General features: G+C 42.6%; 1 protein-coding gene across 2 annotated transcripts in view; it reads left to right on the top strand.

Moving 5' to 3' along the window:
• The first annotated feature begins 1,678 nt into the window (after positions 1 to 1,678).
• MARCH8 (membrane-associated ring finger (C3HC4) 8, E3 ubiquitin protein ligase) overlaps positions 1,679 to 8,037 on the top strand; it is a 140,650-nt gene continuing 134,291 nt past the window's right edge. For both annotated transcript variants that reach the window (XM_012658411.1, XM_012658409.1), the window contains exons 1-2: positions 1,679 to 1,923; positions 2,447 to 2,631. The gene's annotated coding sequence lies outside the window, so the exon portion shown is untranslated. The remainder of the gene's footprint in view (positions 1,924 to 2,446; positions 2,632 to 8,037) is intronic.

Raw genomic sequence — 8,037 nt, 5'->3', positions numbered from 1 at the left:
TATCAGCCCTCTGCATAACTCACAGCTCCCTCTGGAACTATGAAGGTTCTGCTGCTTCCTACAGAAGGATGGCAGGATTCCACAGCCATAGATCAACCAACCAATTTTTTTGCTCACCATGGACGGTTTAGGCGTAAATTATACCAATGGAAGATACTGGTCCTGCCTTCATGGAACACCTGCTGCCAGAAGCGGTAGAAAGAATCAATCAAATTGTGGCAACTGGCCCTGATAACCTATTTTCCATAGTAAAAGACAAGTATGAAGAAAACTCATCATTTTCTGCTCTTTGTAATGTAGCATCCTAGGTGTGTGTAGAAATAAAGATGTTTTGACCTTGCTGTGTTGATCTGGAGGATATTTTGAGCCCACTGCTTTCACCCTGGCAATTTGCTCTTTGCTTAGACAACCAAATATGCAAAGTGATCAGACTTGTAGGGAACTTCGTTAGCTATGCAATACATCACTTCTGGACAACAGAACAATTCTGGAATATCGGAGGGGATTTGCTTACAATTCACTCATGAATTTATTAAGAAATAATACAAACTTTTATTAAATTTATAGTGAATACTATGGGAACAATAAAATTGGCAGTGGCTGAAACTTTACTTTTGCAAAGTTGGATCTAGGAAAACTGTCCTTGGTAGAAATAGTCACTAGAAACAAAGCGACAGAGGTATAATTAGGAAAGTTAGATATGGACAAAAGCTGAATGTTGAATCAAATATTTATTTAGACATGTCTATATTTACACATACAAAGACTAATCCCCATGAAAATTATAATAAAAAAATTTGCAAGTCCCATAAGCCTTCCTCAGATCCTCTCTGTGGCTGGGAGGGGGAGGCATCAGCCTTTCACTGCAGACTAGGGAGCCAAAGCAAACTAAAACCTTTTCGTTAAGGCAAACAAAACAATTATTACTTAATCCCTCGCCCACTCCGCCCCCCGTTTGATAGTCTCAGGTGAGAAAGTATTTTCCATTTTTTTCCCCAAGTACAACACTGTAATGCCGGACCAAATTCCCTTTCTTTCCAAAACACTAATCATATATGCGGCCAGGCGGAGGAGTCACTAAAGAACAAAGCCAGAGCTGAGGGGCGTTTGCACTCCTTCGCCCGGAGGGTTCTCACCGCGGCACCGCCAAGGGGCGGGAGCACAAAGGGACCGCGCCGCCGCGGCCGCCCCAGCCCGCCCCCCGCGCGCCGTCGTCGCCGGGGCAACGGCCCAACCTCCGGGCGGACACGTGACGTAGCGTCACGTGACGGGCCGGTCTGCGTCCTCTCGCGGAGGGGTGTAAACAGGCTCCGCGCTGGCGCAGGAGAGGCCCTGCTGCGTCCGCGTCCCGGGCATGCTTGAGGCGGGCCCGGGCGGTCGCGCCGCGCGCTCAGCGCCCACCTGAGGTAACTGCTGCGGCCCGGCGTCCCTCCACCGCGCCGCGCGCGGCCGCCGCCGCTGGCCGCGGACAAGGCCGGCCGAGCCCCCGGCCCGGGCAGGGGGTGTGGCTGCCGGCCGGCCGCGCGGTCCGCGACAGGTGGGCCGGGTGGGGGCGGCTGCCGAGGCCCGGGCCCTGCGCTGCCCCTGGGTTGGGGGCACGGCCAGGAGCTCGCGGGGAGGCAGCGAGACCCCGGGCCGCGGGCCCTTCCGCCTGGGTGCCCGCGGCTGCCCCTGGGGCCGGGCCGAGCCGGGAGCCGCAGGATCTGTCGGACGCCGGGGGCCCTGGGCTGGCGGCCGGGTTCCAGGTGAAGTCGCGCCGCTGACGGGCCGTGCAGCCGGGGGCCAGTCAGCCCTAGACCTCGGCCCGAGTTTACACATCTGTGAAATGGAAGCCTGGCCTGGTGATCGGTGAGGACCTTCCGCTCTGACGTGGGATCGCCAGAGGGACCTGCGTACATTGAAGCTGCCAGAGGGAAAGCACAGGTATTTTGTCTTTAAATCGCTACCTTTTTGTTTGGCTTTAAATCAGTTTCCATCAGAAACGATTTGGATTCTTGTTCACCTGGGTGCAATTTTTATTAAAAACTTATTAGGGAGGGTCATAATGGTTTTTTATATCATTTTCATGCTTCTTTAAATGCAGCAGAACCTTTTTTTCTTAAAACCTCATTTGGAAGCCCAATTTGTAAAAAAAATTAAAATGAAACTTTTTCTTGCCTCACTTTGACTGTCTTCCCCCCTCCCTCCCTCAGACTCCCCTTCAGGACTCCCAGAAGTCATAGGTCAAGAAGCTCCGTTAAGGAGTTAAGGAAATGTGTTGTGTGTTTGTTAATTCGATGGGATCTGGAAGATGAATTCTTTTGCGAGTGTGGAATTTTCTTTTGATTTTGTTCAATCGTATGTCATGCAGTTAGGGAGAGAACTAATATGCCCGTAATATACTGAAAAAAAGGCTCCAAAGTTTCTGATGAAGACCTTTCTCTTCCCATCTTTTCTTGCATCCCAGTCCCTGGGGAAGTAACTGTGTGGCTCTAATAGTGAAACCTCACGTCTCATTGCTGGTTTTGTTGCGCGGACACAGAATCGAAGTGGAAGACTTTTGAGGCCAACCCAATGGATTAGGACATATTCTCTGAAAAACATGAAAACTGAAGGAGTGTATGAACTGAAATCATTGAGTCACGGAATAACGTGAGTATTCTCTCGAGACCCTGGAGCAAGAGAATTTTGGATTTTGAGAGAACTGGGTTCGGGAGAAAAAGGACATCCTGTTTCATACAGTGAGTGAATATATAAACAGAATATGAGGTGGTAATGCATAGGCAAAAAAAATTATGAGAATTCATTTTTTTATTTTTGGGGTAGAGACAAGGTCTCACTATGTTGCCCAGGCTGGTCTGGAACTCCTGGCCTCAAGCGATCCTCCCAAAGTGTTGGGATTACAGGTGGGAGCCACTGTGTCGGGCCAGAATTTTTTTTCTTCTAAATGAAGAGCAATGCGTAGTTTCCTAATTTGCTTTTGAAGATTGGAGTTGGTAATAGATTTACTGAAACTTGAAGTTTGATGTTATGAGAGGGAAACTACACCCCTTTACAGCTTGTCCACTTGGTGCTTGAGGTGAGCAAGAACTGGAGGTGGAATGGATTATGAGTGGAACCCTCATAGGTCACTAGGGTGACCTAGTGGAGTATGTTTTCTCATTTCAAAGTGAGCTTACTTCCTTGGTCTTTGGTTTTAGTTTAAGCAAGTCACTTTCTTTCTTTGGTTCTCAGTTTTTGCTACAAAATGAGGAAATTGGATTGATTACTGATTATGTTTTGCCTCCAACTAGGGTTTCCAGATAAAATACAGGACGCCTAGTTAAATATGAATTTCAGATGAACAGTGAATACATTTTTAGTATAAATATTACATGGATCATACTTTTACTACAAAATGATTTGTCGTTTATCTGAAATTTCTTTTTTTTTTGAGACAGGGTCTCATTCTGTCGCCGTGCTACAGTACATTGGCATCATCATAGTTCATGGCAACCTCAAATTCCTGGGCTAAAGCAATCCTCCTGCCTCAGCCTCCAGAGTAACTGGGACTACAGGCACATGCCACCATGCCTAGCTAATTTTACTATTTTTTGTGGAGACAAGAGTGTCACTTTGTTGCACAGGCTTGTCTGAAACTCCTGGCTTCAGGCAGTTCTCTTGCCTGAGCTTCCCAAAGTGCTGGGATTACAGGCATGAGCCACTACACCTGGCCTGCTTTTTGTTTTTGTTTTTGAGACAGGGTCTCGCTCTGTCACACCAGCGAGAGTGTAGTGGTGTCATTGTAGCTCACTGCAACCTCAGACTCCTGGGCTCAAGCAATCCTCCTGCCTCAGCCTCTGCAGTAGCTGGAACTACAGGTGTGCACCACCAGGCCTGGCTAATATTTTCTATTTTTGTAGTGATGGGGTCTTGCTTTTGCTCAGGTGTTCTCCAACTCTTGAGCTCAAGTGATCCTCCTGCCTCGGCCTCCCAGAGTGCTAGGATTATGGGCGTGAGCCACCATACCCAGCCTCATGGCCTATTTATCTGAAATTTAAGTTTAACTGGGCTTATTGTATTTTTATTTGCTAAATCTGGCAGCCTAACTCCAGCATTTTTATCTCCTTTAAATTAGCACTGGGAAGAAATTAGCCCAAAACATAGATGGGAATGAATTGGTTTAAGCAGCCAAAAACCTCTGTTTGTTACCAGTGGTGTATAGTTCTTGAGGGATATCACTCTTTCACTTGTGGTCTGTTCCTCTTTTTCCCCTCTGTGTAGCAGTTCCATTTCTGTCATAATCATATAATATTTAGGTTTATACTTTTGGTGGTAAAGTTTAAAATATCTGAAGCAAATGAAATATGTTGCTAACATTTCTAAAAGTAACCTAAATTTGAGTCTTGAAATGGCATGTACTATTTTTTTCTCTGAAAAAGATACAGCTCTGCCTGTTCCCTAGTTACGTGATTGGTTTTAAGACATTTTCTAAAGTCATGGACTGTTTCGATGATAAATAATCTTTCAAGAAGTTTTAATGCCTTTTGATTTTGTCCCCATGAGTATGGAAAGTCATTAGTATATGCACTATAAATATTTTATATTTTATCTGTTGTCAACCATGTCTTTCTATAGTGAAGAATTTCAACTTTGAAATTATTTTTCAAGGAGTGTACAATTTTTTTTTTTTTTTTTTTTTTTTTGAGACAGAGTCTCACTGTGTTGCCCGGGCTAGAGTGAGTGCCGTGGCGTCATCCTAGCTCATAGCAACCTCAAACTCCTGGGCTCAAGTGATCCTCCTGCCTCAGCTTCCCGAGTAGCTGGGACTACAGGCATGCGCCACCAGGCCCGGCTAATTTTTTCTATATATTTTTAGTTATCCAATTAATTTCTTTCTAATTTTAGAAGAGACGGGGTCTCACTCTTGCTCAGGCTGGTTTCGAACTCCTGAGCTCAAACAATCCGCCCGCCTCGGCCTCCCAGAGAGCTAGGATTACAGACGTGAGCCACCGCGCCCGGCCAGGAGTGTACAATTTTTTTAAGAGACAGGGTCTGGCTCTGTCACCCAGCTTAAGTGCAGTGGTGCCATCATAGTTCACTGCAGCCTCGAACTTCTGGGCTTAAGTGATCCTCCTGCTTCAGCCTCTGGGGTAGCTGGGACTGCAGGTGTGTGCCACTGTGCCCAGCTAATTTTTCTCATGCTTTGTAGAGATGGGGTCTCACTCTCTTGCTCAGGCTGGTCTCAAACTGGCCTGAAGTGATCCTCCTGCCTCGTCCTCCCAAAGCGCTGGGTTTACAGGCATGAACTACCACATGCAGCCCCTACTTATTAACTAAGTGACAGTGAACTTATTTTACTTTCTCTTTTTTCTTCCTTTCTTCTTTCATTTTAAAATTTGCATTATTTCTACCTCTTATGAAAATATAACATTTACAAATAATTTTCTTTGTCTCCCTAAGGAGTGTAATTTTTAATTTCTTTAGAAGTTTTTTTTTTTTTAAACTAGGCCAAATTCAGTGTCTTAACTCTGAAATGCCTGAATTTTGTAATTCATTAATTCATTCAGTAGTCAACAAAAAACTCAGTGCCTTCTATGAGCAAGGCTGATGTTGTGGCCAGTGTTCTAGTTCTCCAGGTGCTTATCTCTGATAGAGGAGTTAAATCATGTGTAATCGAAGGATAATGCGATGAAGGCCTTGAAGTGATACAGTGTGGTACTAATGTTGATGCCATATTGTTTTTATTACTGTAGCTTTATGTAAAGTTTGAAGTGGATTAGTATAAATCCTCCAACTTTGTTCTTTATTTTCAAAATTGTTCTGGGTGTTCTGAGTTCTTTGTATTTTCATAAATATTTTAAAATCGGCTTGTCAGTTTCAAAACAAAACATATTGGGATTTCAGTTGGGATTGCCTTGAGTCTATAGGTCTTTTTGGGGAGAATTGCTATCTTAACATTATTAAACCTTTCAATCCATGAACATGTATATCACTCCATTTAGTTTTTAATTTCTTGCAACATCTTTTTTAGTTTTGCAGTGTACAGGTCCTATGCATATTTTGTTAAATTTATGCTTTAATATTTGATGTTTTTGATGATATTATAAATGGAATATTAAAAAAACTTTTTCCAAGTAGTCATTGCTAATATGTAAAAATACAGTTGATTTTTGCATATTACCCCTGTATCTTTGATTTTTCATTCTTCAGCCTCTGTCATCACGTGATACCCTTGTATCTTGTAGTCTTTATAAATTAAACTAGTTCTGGTAGTCTTTTGATTAATTTTGTAGGATTTTCTGCACATACAGTCATTGAATAAAGACAGTTTTACATCTTCCTTTCTGATCAGTGTGCCTTTTCTTTCTTTCTTTTTTTTTTTTTTTTGAGAGAGTCTCTCTGTTGCCTGGGCTAGAGTGCCATGGCATCAGCCTAGCTCACAGCAACCTCAAACTCCTGGGCTCAAGCAATCCTCCTGCCTCAGCCTCCCAAGTAGCTGGGACTACAGGTGTGCACCACCATGTGTGCCTGACTAATTTTTTTTCTTGCATTATTACATTGGTGAGGACCTCAATTCCAATATTTTGATAGAAATGATGAGAGCAAATGTCCATGTTTTGTTCCCAATCTGAAAGGGAAAGCTTTTAGTCTTATATATGATACAAAAAGCATAATTTTTTAGATGTTAAATTGGACTTAATAAAAATTAAGGTGTCTTCACTTTAAGAGACATTGTTAAGGAAAATAAATAGTATACTGTAGACTGGGAGCAAATATTTGCCATTCACATATCTGACAAAGGACTTTTATCCAGTATATATTATATAAAGAACTTAAATAAATCAGTAATAGGACAACTCCAGCCTAAGCAAGAGTGAGACCCCCGTCTCTACAAAACGTAGAAAAATTAGCTGAGTGTGGTGGTGTGCACTTGTAGTCCCAGCTACTTGGGAGATTGAGGTGGGAGGATTGCTTGAGCCCAGGAGTTGCAGTGAGCTATAATGAGGTCACTGCACTCCAGCCTGGGTGACAGAGCAATAGCCTTACTCCAAATAATAATAAGACAACCCAATTGCAAAGTTGGTAAAAAAATTTGGACAGCAACTTCACAAAAGAAGATATTTGAATTTCCAGCAGGCACATTAAAAAGTCTCAGCATATTTAGTCATTAGAGAAATACAAATCGAGATTATAATTATAACCATTTGCATATAAGAATGGTTAAAATGAGAAAGACTGACAATGTCAAGTGTTGGTAAGGATGTAGAGCAACCAGAATTTACATGAATTGCTGGTAGGAATATACAGGCACTTTGGAAAACAATTTGGCAGTTTCCTGTTAACTTAAACATTCCCTTACTGTATGACTCAGTAATTCCACTCCAGTATAAAATAAAAATTTAAGTTCACAAATGACGTTCACAAATGAGCACGAATACTCAGAGCTCAAAACTGAAAACAGCCTTGTCTGTCAACACGTCTACAGTGGAACATTACTCAGCAGTAAAAAGGAGTGAACTACTTGATACGTTACAGCATAAAATTAGAAAACGTGCTGAGCAAAAGACGCCAGATGAGTGTATTCTGTATGATTTGATTCACATGTGATTCTAGAACCAGCAAACTGTTACTAAAGAAAGCAAATTAGTGGTTGTCTGAGGTTATAGGTGGGGTGTGGGGGGGGATTGACTGCAGAGGAGCAGGAGGGAACTTTCTGCAGTGGTGGAAATTTGGGCAGTGGTATTACTACATGTGCTTTTGTCAAAACTTAATGTTTTACTTAAAATGGGCACATTTTATTTTATGTAAATTATATCAACGCAGCCTATTTTTAAAAAGCAGGGGTCTAAAAAGTATAGAATGAACGTATACATATGTGTATGATAGGGATTTTATGTAAAATATTTAAATGTATGTATATGCACATGCAAGAAATGTCTAGGACAATGTTCAGCAAATTGTTACTGATTATGTCTAGATGATGGGATTTTAGGTGGTTAAAAAAATGATTGGGGCTGGGCACAGTGGCTCATGCCTATAATCCTAGCACTTTGGTAGGCCAAGGCAGGAGAATCA

Source organism: Propithecus coquereli, unplaced genomic scaffold (assembly GCF_000956105.1).
Source record: "Propithecus coquereli isolate 6110/MARCELLA unplaced genomic scaffold, Pcoq_1.0 Scaffold585, whole genome shotgun sequence".
NCBI classification, from domain to species: Eukaryota; Metazoa; Chordata; class Mammalia; order Primates; family Indriidae; genus Propithecus; species Propithecus coquereli.
Note: the sequence above shows the minus strand (reverse complement) of the source record. Positions and strands in the feature narration are given on the sequence as shown.